Source organism: Sorex fumeus, unplaced genomic scaffold (genome assembly GCF_029834395.1).
Source record: "Sorex fumeus unplaced genomic scaffold, SorFum_2.1 ptg000149l, whole genome shotgun sequence".
NCBI lineage: Eukaryota > Metazoa > Chordata > Mammalia > Eulipotyphla > Soricidae > Sorex > Sorex fumeus.
In genome coordinates, this window is record NW_026606206.1 from 5,017,501 (window position 1) to 5,037,471 (window position 19,971).

Sequence of the window (19,971 nt, forward strand, 5' to 3'; positions counted from 1 at the left end):
CCAGTTCATGTGCATGACATCTACTTCCTCCCTCTCTGGGGAGACGATTTCCACTATTCAGTGAGTTTACCCCTTCCCCTGATGTAGGCTGCTAATAGAACTTGTCAAATGACCCAGCTGACAAATCACCCCAAGCAAGACTCCACCCCTTGTATTTCCACAGTGTGACAGGCAACCCTGATTTTGCAAGATATTAAACACAAAGTTGATGACTTATCAACTTTCCCGTTAATTCCCTCATGTATTTGGGGACAGATACTTAAGAGGAACTTAAGAGGATATATATATATATTATATATATATATATATATATATGTGTGTGTGTGTGTGTGTGTGTAACTTATTTTAAAAAGCAGTTAGTAGTGGAAGCAAAACTTTAAAAATAGGAAACCGAATCATGCCACACTACTTTAGTGGACCGGTAAGGATTTTTTAAAAGCAAACCTATAAACATAAGACCACCAGAAAATCAACATTCACGACAAAGGATGCAGAAGTAATAATACGTTGAAGAATTTTTGCAACCTTACAAGCCACAGTCGATACAAAATTTAAGCAAAGGGGCCTTTGACCTTCTTAACCTTAGCGGAGTCTAGATCCACCCCCCAGAACTCCCTTCCTGCCTAGAGTGAATGTAATTAAGGGGAAGCTGCCGTGGTAATTTCTCTCCTCATTAACTTCCTGATTGGTTTCAGCCTCAGGATTCTGCCGGGCAGTAGTTTGTCACCAATTCCAAATGGCCAATCGTTAATACTAATGTTTGTGTAACTAACTGCCAGCATCTGCCACGGCTTCTTGTACAACAATAATGGTGAAAGGGTACATTAGTGCTCCTGTGTTAATTCAGCTTGTGTTCATCAATAGGGAAATCTATGATGTAATTAGCAAAACGCATTGGGAGCGGAGTCATTTGTAGAGAACTAAATCATAGTAGAAGCTGTACTGGTTCCTGATGTGTTTGCCATCAATACTTATTATGTCTGGAATTTAATAAGGTAATATTACACCACACTGAAAAGAGACCTTTTTACAAGAGAACACTATTTACCCTTGTTATGGGTTTGGAAAGGTTTGCGGCAGCTCGTGGAACCACACAGAAATAAAAGACAGAGCTGAGATTTAAGAAACAGACCTTGAGCCACTCTACGGGACCAAATTATTTCAGAAGGCCCCTCTGAAATGCGACATATGGACCAGCAGACAGACATATGGACAGCTTTCTATGGCTACCACAAAAATTCAACAAGGAAAGGCATGATCTGAAAACTTAGTAGTGAATAAACTGAAAAAGCAATTTAAGCAATTTTCTGACAGGCGGTAACTTTTGATATTGGTGAAAGCTGTTTAATCTTAGGAACTGCAAAGGAATACCCTGTAAGCTTTTTCTTTTCTTTTTTTTTTTTAAATAAAAGAGGGTACTCTATAGATCCACCCAAAGCATGCACACAGACATAATATGCAAATCCCCAAACTCAGAAAACCTAAAAACTCTAAAACATTCATTGTACTGCCGCTTTTATAATAGCTTCTCACTGAATTCGAACTGAATCTTATAACTCTGGAAAGCCCAACATGACTAGAGTCGTGTACAAAAACATGCTGTACATACACACAAAAATGTTTTCCAAAAGCGATTGGGTTTTCTGACACTGGTTAATAGACAGAGATCTGAAGAATCCATGGAAAGCCAACCAGAGCAGCATCTAATTAATCTGTCCCGACCAAGAGTTCCCAGCTCAAACCAATGAGAGTCCCTCTGTGTATACACCAGGAGGAAGAGCGTGAACACTCACTGGTTCCTGTATGCCTCTCACTTTAATGAAGTTGTTAATCCTCAAACCATTCATTCAGAGATTAGTCTTCCCACTGTGGAAGCTGCCACGAGCTGTGCAGGCTTGGTCAGTCCAACCCTCTGATCTGCTCTTACCCCCTGCACCATCTCACCCTTACAAGGTGCCACGCTGCAGTCACTGGCCTCAGACCCGCCTAATCTCTGATTTAAAGAAAGCAATGGAAGCCTAGAAAGGAACAGATGGATGTCCTCCTGACACCCGGGGCCTTCCTTCTGACTCCACCGAGCTGCTAATCCAGAACGCACTCCACTCCCCTTTCAAGGTGGGCCCCAGGAAGGAAGGGCCAGAAGTCTGCAAAAGGAAGGAATCTGAGGATAGCACCTCCTGCTCTCACCTGCCTCCAGAGGATCTTCCTCGATTAAGGGTTCCTGTGACTTGGGACCACAAGAAAACAGTTACTCACACAGATCGAACTCTGTGCATACTTAACTCATGACAGCACAGCAGTAAAGAAAACGACTCAAATGTGAATTTTAAAATACAAGGAGAGGGCACTCTATCGGTACCCTGGCCAAATGTAAATACTGATTTTGAATGGCACAGATATCACTCAAATTCTAAATTTTACATTTATTTTTGCCATTTAGTACCTTTTTTTTAGCTTTTGATGTCAGAGATGGTATTGTTCCCTCATTTTGTGTTTCCTCATCTTATCAACATAGTTTCAAGTGTTTATCTCAGAGGCTAATGTCCAAATCTATTTTACTATCATCGTGAAGGGTACCTTCTCCACTGTAACAGTTAGTAAATTCTGTTTAAAGATGAGTAATAACTGATCATCATAAACAATTTTATACCAATTAAAAATTCCAAAGTTGTGGAGTTCATGCCCAATTCAATCAGCTAATCAGTGGCTGAATAAATAGCAGTACTCCTACCAAAAAAAAAATAGTGTGATTGCAAAAACATGTAAAATCTATGCCCCCCCCAAAAAAATTCCAAAGTCAAAATTACTCTTCTTTTGAAGTTGATTCTAATGAGTCCTGCACAAGGCTAATTTCAGTTCCAAAGGTTCATAATAATTGTTTTGTAAAAATGCTAATACCCAAATGTCAATGGGAACGGAGAGAAAGATATGCTGCTGGTAGCCCTAGAAATTGGTTCAATCTCTCTGGACAGCAATCTAGTGACATGTAATAAGAACTGTAAAAACTGTTCATACCCTCTGACCTGGTAATTCCACTCCGGGGAATAAGCCCACAGAAAGGAAGAGTAATTGGCCCAGAGATGCTCAACACAACACTATTTGCATTCGTGAAGATGTCTGGGCTCTGCCGCCCTGCTAGGGATGGAGGTGAGGACGGGGGCAGCTGTGCTAGGCTTGGTGGGCAGGACACATCCACAGGCAAGATACAATTCAGGGTGACGCTACCCTGTCAGCAGCTGTCCACGCCCAGCCTTTGCAGAAATGGAAGGAATGACTTCTGGAGACCAGAGGCTGAAAAGTAAGAAAAAGGGTGGGAAACTTGCCCACCTAACCCTTTTCTGGTTGCAAAGGAAAGGTGGATAAGCCCTCAAGGCTGACCCTTGCCTGAACCAGCAAGCCCAGTATCTGTTTTCTCTCAAGCAGCCTAGCTGTCTAAGAGAGCTAACTGGCCCTCACTTTTATTACTGTTTAAAAAACAACCAAAAACCCGTAGGCACAATCATTCTTATCAAAGGTACGGGGGAGGGACACAGAAGCTTTCCACTATGGCTACCTCAAAAATTCTAATTGTCACCGTTCTCTTTGGAAAATGGGAGGACACGCAGCCGAAACAACCAACCAACTCACTGAAAAAAAAAAAAACACTGGAGCTGTTAAAATCTATGACATTGCAAAGACCCCTGACTTTTAACTTGAATGATCTGTTGGAAGTCAATGGACTGGAACGAATAATTCTCTTCCAGTGATGTGAGAAAACAGGATATTCATGCTTGAGGAAAAATAAAAAAGTTCTTCCTCTATATGTTAAATGCCATTAAGGCTCCCACTAAGGAACCGTCTAAAAATGAAAAGTCCAAGTGGCATTCATTCTTCAGTTGTTAGCAATTCTTCACTGAGAGGCCAAGAAAAAAAAAAAAAACAACAACGAAATTGCTGGGCCCTGGTTTCCTCGAGTTTGCAGGCGCTAGAATCTGATGAAAAGCTGGTGAAAAGCCTCAAACAACAAATTCTTCCGCTTCGTGATAACCATGGTGTTTGGAAATAAAATCACGTCCAATCAATACCACTTAGCAGATATTTAATGTTTCACAATAGAACGCTTTTCCAGAGTGGGACTGCTGCCCTCTCACTAACATTGAAAATAATTAGGATTATCTTAGCTGTCCGAGGCTTGGCAGGTTCAGTTTGTACTTTCAAACAGCATTAATTCTTGGCACTCAGAACAAGGGATAAAAGGTAAAGATATGAATGGAGATCTTTATTCAACCTGATCTATCATGGATTAGCTCATTCTTTTCCAGTTCACGCCTGCACTCCAGTTAAGAGGAAGGCTAAGCTGTAACTGATGTAATTAGAAACCACAAGCCGGGGGAAAAATAGCCCTTTATTAATCTCCCTCCATTTACTATAAATTTACTTTTAAAAATAAGCATCTTGGAAACAAATGTTTTGTTTTTTTTTCTACTGAAGAGTTGTTGATGAGGAGAACAAGAGAACGGGGCTGTTGAGGACTGTTTATGTTTTTCTTTTTTTTTTAAAGAAAAACATATCTGAACTGTCAGTTCTCAACTCTAGGAAAATTCTTTTTTTTTTTTTTTTTTTTTTTTTTTGCTTTTTGGGTCACACCTGGCGATGCACAGGGCTGACTCCTGGCTCTGCACTCAGGAATCACTCCCAGCGGTGCTCGGGGGACCATATGGGATGCTGGGAATCGAACCTTGGTCGGTCGCGTGCAAGACAAACGCCTACCAGCTGTGCTATCGCTCCAGCCCCTCTAGGCAAATTCTGAGGGTGAGCTCTGCTTGCTGTAAGGAGAAACAGCCTGGTCAGTGAATGCCAGGGTGCTATATAGCTGATCAGGTTCCTTCACAAGCGCTTCCTCCTGGGTAAAAACCAGAACAGCCCTGGGGACTGCATCTAAAAAAAGCCAAGTGAGACTTGGGTGGAGAAGGTGAGGACTCTGGGTTGGACCCCCAGGGTCTCCACAGTTACCTCCTCCCCCCACACCCAAGGGAACTTTTTTGAACAGGAAGCGTTTGTTTATGCAAATCAACAATATCTCTTTCCTCCTTTTTTTTTTTCTCTTTTTGATTTTGGGCGATACCCATTGTACTCCTGGCTCTGCATTTGGGGATCATTTGTGGCTGTGCGCCAGGGGCTGGGGTTTGAACCCAGGCCAGCCACGTGCCAAACAAGCCCCTTATCGGCCATATTCTCTCTCTGGTCCCCTCGTCTATACTTCTTGAATAACACAGGTAGATACACTTCAGCGAATCCTACTAGAATAACTTGATTCTCAAAATAAGCAGAAGCATCACCAAGCATCTTTTTGTAGCGGGCTGGGACAGAGGGATAATGGTGTGGGAAACAGAGGATCCGGATCCAGATGCCTCACCGGTGGTTGGTGCAGATCTTCTTCCCTGCTTCTGGGAAAACTAAGGATGGATCAGCCAGTCCCCCCACACCTAGCAGCAGAGTGCAGTGGACACACACGGAGGACAGCTCTGTGCATGAACATGGTCATATAGCACACACAAAGGGAAAAGGGAGAAGGAACACATTTTTGGGACCTTCCACCCCTGCTGGCCGAGTTCTCTCTGAACAACAAATCCTTGGGGTTCTCAACTCCTTAACTGTTTCATGGGAGGGGAGGGGTCTGCGTCACCAAATCAAGTCCTTATGTCATCAAAACAAGGAGCCTGTGGCAGCAGCTCTACGTGGAAAGGGGCTCGCACCTCAAAGGAACTCCTTGTTACCCCCCAAACCTCTTGCTCATCAGGGTTGAGTGCTTCCGACTATTTTTTTTCCACCCTCCGAACTGTGACTGGAAGTTGTGGGGATTTTTTTCTCTCATGACATTTCCTCCTGAGCCCTTTCAGAAAGTCAACGAAGTGGGTGTGGGAAGTTTCCCCATTGTTATCAGCTCAAGCACTTGTCTCATCCATGGAAGCTATTCTTGGTGAATACGCCGAATGACACACGACCCAAACGTTCCACGTTCCTCTAGTCCACCGTGTTTCGCCCAAATATATAATGTCTCAAGTGCAAACGCAGTGGATCTTTCTCTTCTCTTTGCTAAGTCCACCTCACAGTCCAGTGGCCAAACTGGCACTATTTTGTCAATGACACAATCACTGGGCAGACTCGGAAGAAGCCCCCTAAGCTACCTTGGTGATGGGCTTCAGCCCCTGGGACTCAGTCTCCCCACCCGTGAACCGAAGCTGATGGTGAATTGGTGATGATTACTGAGTGGTGTGAGTTTCTGGTCACACGTGTGTTTTGAGAGAAGCAAAGATGAAGAAGGCACACTTACCACGTTTGGGATGTCCATACTTGCCAGAGCGTCCATCTGGGAGGCAAGGCCCCTCGTGGCTCACCTGGTCCTTTCTTATTTAGGTTCTGCCCTTTTTCTTCGTGGGGGTAAGTTATGCATGTTTGTGTGAAGATGGTTGGTGTCCAATTAAGACCGAATGATACAACTGTCTGTGCATATGCTTTGTAAAACCCCACCAAAAATACTGTCCGATGATCAAGCTAGCCCGTCAGGCAGCACTCTTTGGAAATATCGTTTGGTTTTGAAACGAAGTTTGTCTTGGAACTTGCAAGCTCTGAGAAGTACCAGGCACAAACTTTGATGGACCAAAGAATATCTTTGTACCTAATCTATAGCTCCTGGGGGAACAGAATCCTGGCTGAATCAAGCTTTCTGCTGTAAAGAAAGTAACACACACACACACACACACACACACACACACACACACACACACACACACACAGGTTTCATTTTCCTTGTCAACAAAACCTGGGAGAAAGGCAGAGTGAGAGGAGAGGACACTTCTGTGCCAAGTACTGGGTTCTCAGAAAGCACAACCCAGCCGCAAAGTCCACATCCCAGCTGTGACCAGCATCACCGTTTGGTCAGCTACCAAAGCGGCCTGGTGGGTGCAGTACCTCCACTTCACTTAACGAAGCAGCTCTGAAGATTGCAGACTTGGGGCCGGAGCGATAGCACAGCAGGTAGGGCATTTGCCTTGCATGCAGCTGACCCGGGTTCAATACCTGGCCTCCCATATGGTCCCCCAAGCAGTGCTAAGAGGAATTCCTGCGTGCAGAGTCAGGAGTAACCCCCGAGCATCGCTGGGTGTGACCCAAAAGGCAAAGCAAACAACAAAAAACAAATACCGCAGACTCTGACCACTTGTCAGTCATGGTTCCGTCCCCTCTGCCCTGGCTCAGGCCTAAGGTCATCTCTAGGGAGGAAATGGAATGTGTCATACTTCACGTCGAAGGCAGGACCAAGACATCTGCAAGATTCTTATTGAACATTCTCATCTTCACAAAGTCTTCACAAAAGATTTTACTTTGCAATGACTGGGAAAGAGGAAGGAGAGAGAAGAAGAAGGAAAGGAAGAAGGAGGTAGAGGGAAGAGCACTGGATGAGGAGGATGGGGGAGGAGGAGGAGGAGGACGGGGAGGAGGAGGATGGGGAGGAGGACGGGGAGGAGGAGGAGGACAGGGGAGGAGGAGGAGGACGGGAGAGGAGGAGGAGGAGGAAGGGGAGGACGAGGAGGACGGGAGAGGAGGAGGAGGAGGAAGAGGAGGAGGACAAGGAGGAGGACAGGAGAGGAGGAGGAGGAGGACGGGGAGGAGGAGGAGGATGGGAGAGGAGGAGGAGGAGGAGGAGGAAGAGGAGGACAGAGGAGGAGGTGGAGGGGGAGGAGGAGGAGGACGGGAGAGGAGGAGGAGGAGGAAGAGGAGGAGGACAGAGGAGGAGGGGGAGGAGGAGGAGGACGGGAAAAGAGGAGGAGGAGGAGGAGGAGGAAGAGGAGGAGGACGGAGGAGGAGGGGGAGGAGGAGGAGGACGGGAAAGGAGGAGGAGGAGGAGGATGGGAGAGGAGGAGGAGGAGGAAGAGGAGGAGGACAGAGGAGGAGGAGGGGGAGGAGGAGGAGGACGGGAAAAGAGGAGGAGGAGGAGGAGGAGGAAGAGGAGGAGGACGGAGGAGGAGGGGGAGGAGGAGGAGGACGGGAAAGGAGGAGGAGGAGGACGGGGAGAAGGAGGAGGACAGGAGAGGAGGAGGAGGAGGAGGAGGAGGAAGAGGAGGAGGAGGAGGAGGAAGAGGAGGACGGGGGAGGAGGAGGAGGACGGGGGGGAGGAGGAGGACGGGGGGAGGAGGAGGAGGAGGAGGAAGAGGAGGACAGAGGAGGAGGGGGAGGAGGAGGAGGACGGAGGAGGAGGAGGATGGAGGAGGAGGGGGAGGAGGAGGAGGACGGAGGAGGAGGACGGAGGAGGAGGGGGAGGAGGAGGAGGACGAGAAAGGAGGAGGAGGAGGAGGACGGGGAGGAGAAGGAGGAGGAGGATGGGAGAGGAGGAGGAGGAGGAAGAGGAGGACAGAGGAGGAGGAGGATGGGGGAGGAGGAGGAGGAAGAGGAAGAGGAGGAGGAGGAGGAAAAGGAGGAGGAGGAAGAGGAGGAGGAGGAGGACAGAGGAGGAGGAGGATGGGGGAGGAGGAGGAGGACGGGGGGAGGAGGAGAAGAGTGATACGAAATATTCCTGAACGTTCTCAGACAAGTTTCATTTCTGCCGTTCAAGGAAAGGAGACACTTACTTTATTCATGTCTCTTACGCAACGGAAGTGTGAAAGCCAAGACGAATTCCAAGCTGAAACACGAGCTTGTTGTTTTGCGCTTTTTGCCGCTCTGTGAACACGCCTTCGGTCACAGGTAACATTTCCTGAGGCTGGGCCAACAGGCAGGAAAACTGAGCCTCACCAGGCTGGGGCAGACAGGAGAACCACCTGGTGGCGGAGAGGGAAAGTCTGTGTGTGTGTGTGTGTGTGTGTGTGTGTGTGTGTGTGTGTGTGTGTGTGTGTTGGGGGAGGGGGACAGAAGAGAAGCTGAGACCCTGCGCCCTTGGGGCCACAGGCACTGCCACATGTACACAACACGGGCAGAGGAGATGCTTGATGATGGGTGAATGCCGGAGGAGAGAAAATCCCCCCTTCGCAAACCTGCCTGCCACCTCCGTACAGGAACTGCACACTGGGCAAAAAAGAGTCTTGAATCTAAAACCCGTTTTGAGGCTTTTAAAAGGCAGAGTTTGGGGCTGGAGCAATAATAGCACAGCGGGTAGGGCGTTTGCCTTGCAGGAGGCTGACCCGGGTTCGATTCCTCCACCCCTCTCGGAGAGCCCGGCAAGCTACCGAGAGCATCTCACCTGCACGGCAAAGCCTGGCAAGCTCCCCGTGACGTATTCAATATGCCCAAAACAGTAACAAGTCACACAACTTGTTTTGAGACGTTACTGGTGCCTGCTCGAGCAAATCGATGAACAATGGGAACAATGGGAGGATATATATATATATATATGTATATATACATGTATATGTATATATATGTATATATGTATATAACAAGATGAGAACGCTATTCAGGTCTCCCAAAGAAGAATAGAAAGAGCTATGCTTGGAATATCACGTTTCACTCAAATGAGAGAACGAATCCGGAGTTCTGACATCCGTCGACGATCAAGGATCAGGGACGCTGTCTCATATGCCAAGGTGTCGAAAATCAGATGGGCTGGTCACGCAATGAGATTTAAAGACAACCGCTGGACTAGAGCTGTTACCGACTGGATTCCACGGGATGTCAAAAGACCGTGTGGCCGCCCACCTACCAGATGGTCAGACTTCTTCGTCAAGATCATGAACGATCGGTTGGAGGCCCTTCATGTTCCCGGAGCGAACAGATGCCATTGGGCTACACTAGCACGCGACAGGGACAAATGGAGACGTTACTGGCGCCCGCTCGAGCAAATCAACGACTAACGGGAAGTTAAGTGATTAAGTGATATATGTATATGTATATGTACTCTTTTTTTTTGGTGGTGGGGGGAGTGCTCTATGCTGCCGAGTGCCCTGGCAGAACCACATATGGTGCCAGAGATTCCAACTGTGTTAGCATCAGGCTGCAAAGCAAGGTCCTGTACTATCTCTGAAGCCCCTGAAAATCCGCATTTTTTAATTGTTTTGTTTTATTTTTTTTTTGATGGAAGAAGGTTGTGGGGTTTGGGTCACGCCCAGTGTGCTCTGGGCTTACTTTCTCCTGGCTCTGCACTCAGGATTGCCTCCTGGCAGGGCTCGGGATGCTAAGGATGGAGCCGAGGTCCACTGCATGCATGCAAGGGAAGGGCTTTAGCTGTTGTTTTGTCGCTCCAGTCCTGAAAATCGATGTTCTTAATGAGCACCTTGGACTAAGTTTCTCAGGAATCCGACAACAAAAATCTAGGGCCCAGGTCCACGTGAAAGCGCCAGGAATGAGTGATGACAAGTGTCAAAGCATTTGCAGGCAGTGTCAGGGCTGCAGCGAGAGTACAGCAGGTAGGGGCGTTTGCCTTGCACGCAGCCGACCCAGGTCCGATTCCTCCACCCCTCTCGGAGAGCCCGGCAAGCTGCCGAGATCTCGTCTTCCACCCACATGGCAGAGCCTGGCAGGCTCCCCGTGGCGTATTTGATATGCCAAAAACAGTCACAACAAATCTCCCAACGGAGACGTTACCGGTGCCCGCTCGAGCAAATCGATGAACAACGGGAGGACAGCGCTACAGTGCGCCAGTCAGTTTGACACACACACACACACACACACACACACACACACACACACACACACACAGACCAGGCAAAGCAGATGCTCCACAAGCAAGCCTGGAATCACCCTGCTCCCACATGGTCCGTTTCTTACCCTCTCGCCCCCTTCCCACCCCTGGTCTTCTCGACTCCGTCCCACAACCCCAAGAGCTTTCTCAGGCTCTGTGTGGTGTCAAGCCAGGTTTGGTTCTGAAAGGAGGGAGAAAACAAAAGGTTTCGGGGAACATCCCCGGGCTTCTCAGGCCCAGGTGCTCCTCTCTTCTTCAGAGAGAGTCAACAGCAGTCCATGGAAAGATTCTGGAAAGTTCTGATGCAGACCCCGGAGATGGATGGGTGTCTGACCATGCCACAAGGACCCAATAATACTGATGCCAGCCCAGGCGGCCTCGAGCTGAAACTCTCTGCTCTGCATGAAGCTCTTTGAACTTCCCTTTCCCAACCAGCCCTGCAGAAGCCCCGAGCTTAGAAGAAGGCAGTATTTTGTCAGACTAAGAATCACACCGACTTCTCTTTTTTTGTAAATATCAACCCTTGTGTCCACTTTTTAAATGTAGCTTGTCTTTTGTTTTGTTTTTGCTTTTTGGGTCACACCGGGCAATGCACAGGGGTTACTCCTGGCGATGCTTGGGGATCATATGGGATGCTGGGAATCGAACCCGGGTCAGCCGCATGCAAGCCAAATGCCCTACCCGCTGTGCTATCACTCCAGCCCCTAGCTTGTCTTTTTTAGATTGGGTATTCTTTTAGTTGGGTATTCTCTTTGGAGGTGAGGTTTTTTTTGTTTGTTTGTTTGTTGGTTTGGTTTGGACAAACTGGCAGGCTACCGAATGTAACCTGCCCACACGGCAGAGTCTGGCAAACTCCCCGTGGCGTACCCAGTATGCCAAATACCAGTAACAATGATGGGTCTCATTCTCCTAACCCTGAAAGAGCCTTGAATATGGCACTTTTTAAAATCTCAGGGCTAGGACGAAGGAGACATTACTGTGGCCTGCTCGAGGCAATTGACGAACAACAGGATGGTCGTGATCGTGATCGTGTCACGCATGATTGGCCTTTGAGAGAGAATCCCTGAAATTGGAGTCTAGTAACAATTCTGGGAAAGCTGTTTTCTCGACACAGAATAAAACAAATCCCCAAAACAAGCCGCAACATTTGTTCTCCTGGGAACCAAGCAGACTCTGTCCAGATATTTGGCAGCAAGAGAATGTTTTGTAAAATTCTCTTGTAGAATTTTTTCTTACCTGCAAAGCAAAATAATAACAAATCACAGGTGCTTACAAGATACTGGACGACAGGCATCTCAACAACGCTGGACATCTTCGAAGGCAAAGAGAAAGAGGCCGGAGAGATATTAGAGCGGGAAGGGCTACCGAATCACTTCTGAACCCCATTAGCTGGTGCTGTAGCCACAGGACGTGGGCACAGTGTTCATTTTGCACGCAGCTGACCTGAGTTTGATTCCCAGCATCCCATAGGGTGGTGTGATTCCCGAGAGCAAAATCTGCAGTAACTTCTGTCACTGCCAGGTGTGGTCCCAATAAAAACCTGCCCCCATCAAAAAAAATGCCAAGAGAGAGGGTTAGACCAGACTTACTTGGCAGACTGCCCCCTTTAAGAAAACAAATCACTTTGAGCTGTGGGGAAATGGACCATCTTTAAGAGAGAAAACAGAAAGCGCTGCCCACTGCACGAAGGCTACTGTTACTGCCCGGGGCGTCAGGATCACAGCCATTTTTGGGATACACTGGATTAGCATTTTGGGGTCCATCTACACGGCAGCCAGGAAAGCCTATCACGGTCAGAGAGAGCCCTGCCTTCATTCCAACAGGGCTCTGGGTGCTTGATGGCTAGCTAAATGACGGCCATCCGTTCAACTCTGGAATTAGATCAGGTCCAGGAAAAGTCTATTTTACTGAACCACTAAACTGTACATCTTTACACATGGAGTTTAGGAAGCCTTTCATTTTCAGAGATTCTGGTATTTCGTAATTAAGTTAAAGAGGATGTACACAAGCCATTTCTCAAGCAGAACTGGCCCCCTTGCAGCGTGTAATTTGAAAATAAACACCGCGCCCCATCTGATATACGCTGATAGCGAGGGTGATGCAGAACTGGGCTAAGCCAATTATTTTATCTTCGTTCCCGGGTGACTTGCCTTCTCCAAAAAGCAAACACGACACTTCTTCAGGGCTGACAAGCTGACGATGCCCACTTTTCCTGCTTCCGTCTAACTAGCTCTACAATAGGAAACTCAAGACTAGCAATTATTCCAATATTCCTGTGGTCCAGAGGAAGGAAACAGACACCAGAACACATCGAAAGAAGACATACAGCAGATAAAATCAGGAGAGAAAATTCCAGACACTTCCAGACAGGAGAATACATGCCTAATCTCAGCCACACAAATCCCTTCACACCTAAATACGGTAACGCCACAGCACGGATGGATAAGGAGGTTCCGATTACAGGAACAGACACACTCTTCTGCAATGGTTCACGTCAAGCGTGAACTGAAATCGGAAAACGAGAGCGCACACTATGTGCTTCTGAAAAAAATACTCCCGGGCTTTGCAAGAGACTCTCACTGCTTACTAGCAAGTGTATTTCTTGCAATTCGTAGTTGCTTAATCTGTTCAATGGGACCCCAAGAAAGGAACTCTGGATCCTTCCTCCCTTCAAGAAGTTCCATCCGTGGGCCACGGGCCACGCAATGCAGTCAGGGAAGGGGCACCAGGGGGGCCTCATGGGTTCCAGCTCTTAGTGGCCCTGACTTGCTCCCAGAGAAAAGATCTCCTGTCTGACATGCAGAGCCATTACTTTCAGCATCGTTTTCCATTTTATTTCCTACTGCATCCTCTCGGAAGTCAAGATGATCTGGGGCCCTTCTGTAGGGCCATCTCAGCGTACACGCCACAGTCATGTCTGTGCTCCAAGGGCGGGCTCCCTGGAGCAGCCAAGCTTAGCTCTGAATGAAATAACGGAAACACCGCTGGCCAGTTGACCAAAGCACGGGGCAGGCGTCTTCTCCCCCTTTTAATTTTATTTCAGGCACCATAATTCACAATGCTGTTGAAAGCAGGGCTACGTGCGTGAAACGCTCCGGCAACCACACACTCCACCAGACTGTCCACTTCCTTTCGCCACTGTCCAGTGTCATGCATGACCCCCAATCCGCAACCCCCTGACCCCCCTGCAAGCATCCTACTCTAGAGCATTCTCAGTTTTTTTTTAATTAGTTCGGAGAGCCCGGCAAGCTACCGAGAGTATTCGATATGCCAGACACAGTAACAACAAAGTCTCCAATGGAGACGTTACTGGGCCCGCTCGAGCAAATCGACGATCAACGGGAGGGCCTTTACCTTTACTTTTTAGTGAAACACCATGAGGTACAGTTGTAGACTTACAAGTTGTTGTGCTTGGGTTTCAGTTATACAATGATCGAGTACCCATCCCTCCACCAGTGCCCATTCTCCACCACCACCAATCCCAGTATCCCTCCCACCCCCCCATCCCCCATCCCACCCTGCCTCTGTGGCAGGACACTCCCTTTTGTTCTATCTCTCCTTTTGGGTGCGGTGGTCTGCAGAAGAGACATTGGGTGGCAATCATGTTCGGTCCATAGACTACTTTCAGCAGGCATCTCCCATCCTGGGCAGATCTTCCCAGCACCCTTTGTTTGGTGCTCCCTTCTCCATCTGAGCTGCCCTTACCCCTAGAGTGTGCGGCTGGCCTCTAAGCCATGGAGTGAACAACCTGCTATTTATCACAGCTGTTCTCGGGTGTTAGTCTCTTAGTTTGTTACTTTATGGTACCCAGATGCATTCTCAGTTTTTGTTGCCCTGGGCATCTGCAGTTCCCCCTCTGGGATTCTTTAAATCCCACGCATGAGAGCGATCATTCTGTGTCTGTCCCACTCAGCAGGAGATTGTCCAGATCTACCCAACGAATCAGTTAACTGTCCGTTTCCTCTTTCCTTACAGCTGAGTACTACTAGCACATTGTCTGTCCCTTCCCATTTCTTTTTTTTTTCTTTTTTTGCTTTTTGGGTCACACCCAGTGATGCTCAGGGGTTACTCCTGGCTCATGCACTCAGGAATTGCTCCTGGTGGTGCTCAGGGGACCATATGGGATGCTGGGAATCGAACCTGGGTCGGCCGTGTTGGCTGCGTGCAAGGCAAACGCCCGACCCGCTGTGCTATCCCTCCAGCCCCTCTTCCCATTTCTTAATGTACTCACCTGTTCTTGGGCACTTGGGTTGTTTGCAGATTTGGGCTACTGTGAATAGTGCTGCAATGAAAGTCAACGAGAAAATCTGCTCTAACTTGGAGGCATGTTTTTAATTCTTCCTTCCCCCTGGTTTCACCTTTCACGATCTTTAAGTTTTCTGTTTCAAAAAATATTTACTGGGGCGGGAGTGGATTTAGGCTTAATTCCCAGCTCGCCATATGGTACCCTCCCCTAGCAGTGCCAGGTGTGATCCTTTTTTTTTTTTTTGCTTTTTGGGTCACACCCAGCAATGCACAGGGGTTACTCCTGGCTCTTTACTCAGGAATTACTCCTGGCGGTGCTCGGGGGACCATATGGGATGCTGGGAATCGAACCCGGGTCGGCTGCGTGCAAGGCAAACGCCCTACCCGCTGTGCTATTGCTCCAGCCCCAAGGTGTGATCCTTGAGTGTAAGCCCTGAGTATCGCTGGGTGTCCTCCCAATCCCCTCCCGCCCCCAAAGGAAAACACAACAGTATAATATACATAACCTAAAATATGGCAGTATTTTCAACTGGAGCCCGGCAAGCTACCGAGAGTATTAAATATGCCAGACACAGTAACAACAAAGTCTCCAATGGAGACGTTACTGGGCCCGCTCGAGCAAATCGACGATCAACGGGAGGGCCTTTACCTTTACCTTTACATAGGTGTAGAGCTACCGAGAGTATTGGATATGCCAGACACAGTAACAACAAAGTCTCCAATGGAGACGTTACTGGGCCCGCTCGAGCAAATCGACGATCAACGGGAGGGCCTTTACCTTTTACCTTTATGAAGTGGCATTATATACTCTGACATTGTTTCATCACCAGTCACCATCCCCAAAGCTCGATCCCTCTGCCCAAGGAAACACCATCACTTGAAACACTAGTCTCCATTCTCTCCTCCCTTAACCCTGCTAACCCTTCTACTTCTGTCTCTTGGAATTTGACCTGTGTCAGATTCTTGAAAGCTTGTGTCAAGGGAATCAGAGTATCCTTTTTTTTTTCTTTTTGGGTCACACCTGGCGATGCACAGGGATTAGTCCTGGCTCTGCACTCAGGAGTTACTCCTGGCGGTGCTCAGGGGACCATATGGGATGCTGGGAATCGAACCCGGGTCAGCTGCGTGCAAGGCAAACGCCCTACCCGCTGTGCTATCGCTCCAACTCCTAGCGTATCCTTTTGGAAATGCCCTCAAAGTTGATCACATTTGAGCATGCGGGTAGAACGCCAATTTCCTTCTCATTCACTTGTTCCCACGAAATTCTGCTTATGCATCCGTTCATCTTCAGACACAGGGATGATGTCTGTATTTTGGACACGGATAGGATCATTGGGTTCAGACATCTGGTCAAGTCTCCTTTGGTGTACAGATGCAGAAGGAGAACTGTTCGACCACAACATGCTATTCTAACTTTTTAGCTAGAGTTATCCATTTATTCTTGTTATCCATTACGTTCTTGCCGGCAATGAATAAGGACCCCAATTTCTTTCTTCACAGTCCCAGCAACACTTTCTTTTAATTTTGTGCCTTATATAATCATCATCCTAAGAGCAAAAGCATTTCGGATTTTTAATTATTTATATTGCTACGGGGACCTGTGGTTCCCAGGATGGGACCCAGCATGCTCCTTCTGCATGCTGTGACTCTACCTACAATTTCTATTGGTGGAGTGGGACACACCGGGTGGTGTTCAGGGCTGACTCCTGCCTGTGCTCAGGGATCACTCCGGGAGGGAGGGTTCGGGGAAACATACCAGGGTGCCAGGGATCAAACTCGGGTCTGCCATGTGCAAGGCAAACATTCTGCCTGCTGTACTGTCACTCTAGTCCCCTCTGCCCATAACTTGAACCACATCCCTGCTGTGATGACTCTTCTAAAGCTTTCACAGTTATCCTTCCCCAACTCCAACCTACTATGCAGTTCAATTTTATGACCACAGCTGTCTCATTCCAAGAAGTCTTCTGAAGGTCACCCACAACCGACTGGTGACCCAAGCCCTTTCCCCCCCGCCCCCCCATCCCTCAGAGCACTGGCCAACGGCCTCCATTTGCCCATTTGCCATCTTCATCTTCCTGCTGCTCTCTAGGACTTCCTGCTCCCACCATGTCTTCTGTACAACCACTGTCCCCCAAACAGACTTCCAGAAACTCTTCATTGGAACTCGCAAGTTTCATTTTATTTTGGGCGTGTGGGTCTCCCAAGAAATGCTCAGCAGTCCCACTAGTGAGTGATTCTAGCCAAGTGAGCTGGCAGTTCAACCCAAGGGTCCAAGGCGATGCCATGATGCTCGGACCCTGAAGTGCCAGGAACACCTGGGCCACGTCTGCAGTGCTTGGGGCCTCCTGGACCACACCCGGTGATGCAGGGGGACCGTGTGGTACCAGACACACACGCTTATGGGATGGGGCAGTCCTGCTAACTGATGTGTCCTCGGCCTGCCCTCTTACAAATTTTAAACAGCACTACTTGCAAATGATGATAAGTTTTCCATTTTTGCTTTTTTTTCTTGCGGGGGTCACACCCGGCGATGCACAGGGGTTATTTCTGGCTCTCCACTCAGGAATCACCCCTGGCAGTGCTCAGGGGACCATATGGGATGCTGGGAATCGAACCCGGATCAGCCGCGTGCAAGGCAAACGCCCTACCCGCTGTGCTATTGCTCCAGCCCCAAATGATGATAATTTCTATCTCGCTGAGACAACTACGCTGGATATAATTCTATATAAGACATCACTTAATCACTTAAGCACTTAACTTCCCGTTAGTCGTCGATTTGCTCGAGCGGGCGCCAGTAACGTCTCCATTTGTCCCTGTCGCGTGCTAGTGTAGCCCAATGGCATCTGTTCGCTCCGGGAACATGAAGGGCCTCAAACCGATCGTTCATGATCTTGACGAAGAAGTCTGACCATCTGGTAGGTGGGCGGCCACGCGGTCTTTTGACATCCCGTGGAATCCAGTCAGTAACAGCTCTAGTCCAACGGTCGTCTTTAAATCTCATTACGTGACCAGCCCATCTGATTTTCGACACCTTGGGAAACGAGACAGCGTCCCTGATTCTTGATCGTCGACGGATGTCAGAACTTTTTCATGGCTAACAGTAATTCTTTTTTTTTTTTTTTTGGGTCACACCCGGCAATGCACAGGGGTTACTCCTGGTTCATGCACTCAGGAACTACTCCTGGCAGTGCTCAGGGGACCATATGGGATGCTGGGAATCGAACCCGGGTTGGCCGCGTGCAAGGCAAACGCCCTACCCGCTGTGCTATTGCTCCATCCCCGATAACAGTAATTCTTACAGGTCAAAGCCAGGTGATCTGTTCCCTAGACTCCAACACAACACGGACTGCTGGTCAGTAAATATGAAAGGAGATGGACGGAGAAGCAGCACTCCCGGAGACAGGGCAGTGACCTGAATCCACAAAGAGGCAAGACAACTAAAAGCAGCAGAAGAACCCGCAAAGCCGGAAGTACAGTAATGAACAGATTCAAGACATCGGAGTTCTGGAAAGGGTTGGCATCCTGAGGGCGATCCAGAAGAGAATCCATTTACTAAGGCTCCCTGTCATCAAAGGTGAGTAAACAGGGGCTTTGGTAACTGCAAAAGAAATCAGGAACTTGGAATTTTGTTTATGTGAAACAGGTCATTTCTTAGTGACGGCCGATTAATAAAACACCAAAAATCTCTCTGGGGGGATGGAGAGCGGGCACGCCTGGCAGTGCTCAGAGTTTACTGTGTATCATATTCGGGGATCACTCCTATCTGGGCCTGAGGGTCTACTGTATGGGGTCCCAGGGATAGAACAGGAGAGGTTGGGTTGCGTGCGAGGCCAGTGCCCTCCCTGTCTATGTCTCCAGTTCCATTACAAGTCTCTTCTTAAACTCCTTGGACCGCTGTAACTTCACTCTGGACTTTAGTTAACAAAAAAGATCAGAACTAAAGTAGAAAGGAATAAGGGAGGCTCTCTGTTTCTGAACCGTAAGGACGGCTGATTACAGCCGCAAGAAAAATATAAGTAATTCGGTGTGCCAGTAGATTAAGTTTTAGAGACTGTTTTTATTATTCGATTAATGATGTAGCACAATAAACTTGCTTCAACAGTCTTCCATAGTTCAACACACGTCCCAAGCATACGTGAAACGTTAATAGGAAATGGTCATTGGCTAGTCTACAAAGCAGCAACTCATTTCAGAGGTGTGTATCTTTCAAACAAACCTTTGAGATCTTCGAGACTGAAGCCCACAGCCCATCAGGGAACTCTGAGGGAGAAAAACCAGTCGGCTTTGAAAATGGTAAGCAAGAGTATAAATTTCACGGACTCACTAACCAGCAGGCCAGCATGTGGTCACAACAGAATTTATTTCACCCTTAATGCTACTGTTGAAAGTATTTAAACGTCCTGGCACTGACTCCAGCCCACACACTCCTCCTCGATCCCACATTCCGAGTGATCAGGTATTTTCACACTTGGTTCATCTTCAGTGAAGACTGTAATTGAATCTTTAATTTGAAAAGAGTGAACGTCCAGCCCTTCCTGCATTATTGGCTGTCTGAAGCCCAGAGCAAAGACCATTCAAGTAACAAAAAGCGACGGCTCCCTCAAGCTTAAGTAATCTGCTCTTTTCAGAAGGTACAAGCACATCTCAAAAGGGACCAGATTACATAGGGGAATATTTTTCAGTGATCTGTAAGATGTTAGGAAATCAGAAATGTTATTTACATTTCATAGATTGTCATGTGCTACTGACACACTTAACTCTGTATCTACTTTGATTACATGCATTATTTCGACAAAGGATGCACCATTATTGTTTAGAGTTTCCACCCAACAATCAGAACTGCTGAAAATAATTTGTTTTCTATAGCTGGTTATAAGAACCAAATGATGTCGCACAGCGTGGGAACATCACTTTTAGCTAGTGATAATATTTGTGTCTTTTTTGTTTGGTAATTAAAACATCAACTGATAATTAAAACATCAATTTCAGAGCACTCTGTTTCATGTACAAAATATTAAAAAAAAAAAAAAGAAGCCAGCGGTCCCAGAAGTATGAAGGCAACTGTCCGTGACTTC

General features: G+C 47.8%; 1 protein-coding gene across 1 annotated transcript in view; it reads right to left on the reverse strand.

Annotated features, from left to right (window-relative positions):
• The window catches only part of DMRT1 (doublesex and mab-3 related transcription factor 1), a 129,556-nt gene that overhangs the window by 321 nt on the left and 109,264 nt on the right, over positions 1-19,971 (reverse strand). The window lies entirely within an intron of this gene.